The sequence below is a fragment of the Condylura cristata genome, unplaced genomic scaffold, assembly GCF_000260355.1.
Source record: "Condylura cristata isolate star-nosed mole 26May11 unplaced genomic scaffold, ConCri1.0 scaffold00010, whole genome shotgun sequence".
In the NCBI taxonomy this organism is placed as follows: domain Eukaryota; kingdom Metazoa; phylum Chordata; class Mammalia; order Eulipotyphla; family Talpidae; genus Condylura; species Condylura cristata.
Window position 1 is genome coordinate 38,695,816 of NW_004567111.1, and position 537 is coordinate 38,696,352.

At 39.5% G+C, this 537-nt stretch overlaps 1 protein-coding gene across 1 annotated transcript in view; it reads right to left on the reverse strand.

Annotated features, from left to right (window-relative positions):
• MIPEP (mitochondrial intermediate peptidase) overlaps nucleotides 1-537 on the reverse strand; it is a 134,601-nt gene that overhangs the window by 87,755 nt on the left and 46,309 nt on the right. The gene's annotated exons all lie outside the window — the stretch shown is intronic.

The following is a 537-nucleotide window of genomic DNA, read 5'->3' on the forward strand; positions in this document are numbered from 1 at the left end:
GCCACAATAGTGAAGGCAAGGATAAATAGATGGGACTACATCAAGTTAAAGAGCTTCTGTACAGCAAAAGAGACATTACTAAAAACAAACAGACACCCCACTGATTGGGGAAACATTTTCTCACACAAAAATAGCAATAAAGGATTGATCACAAAAATATACAGAGAACTGAGGAAACTCAACATGAATAAAGTAAACAACCCCATCAAAAAATGGGCAGAAAAGCTAAAAAAGACACTTCTCCAAAGAGGAATGCAGATGGCCAACAAGCATACGAAAAAATGCTCAACATCACTTGTATAAGGAAGATGTAAATTAAAACCACAATGAGATACCTCTTCACCCCAGTGAGAATGGCACATCTTCAAACAACTAGCAACAACAAATGTTGGCGAGGATGGGGAGAAAAGAAACTCTTCTGCACTGCTGGTGGGAATGCAAACTAAGTTGTACAACCACTATGGAAAACTGTTTGGAGGTTCCTCAAACTGCTAAACATGGAGCTTCCATATGACCCAGCAATCCCACTCCTAGGTA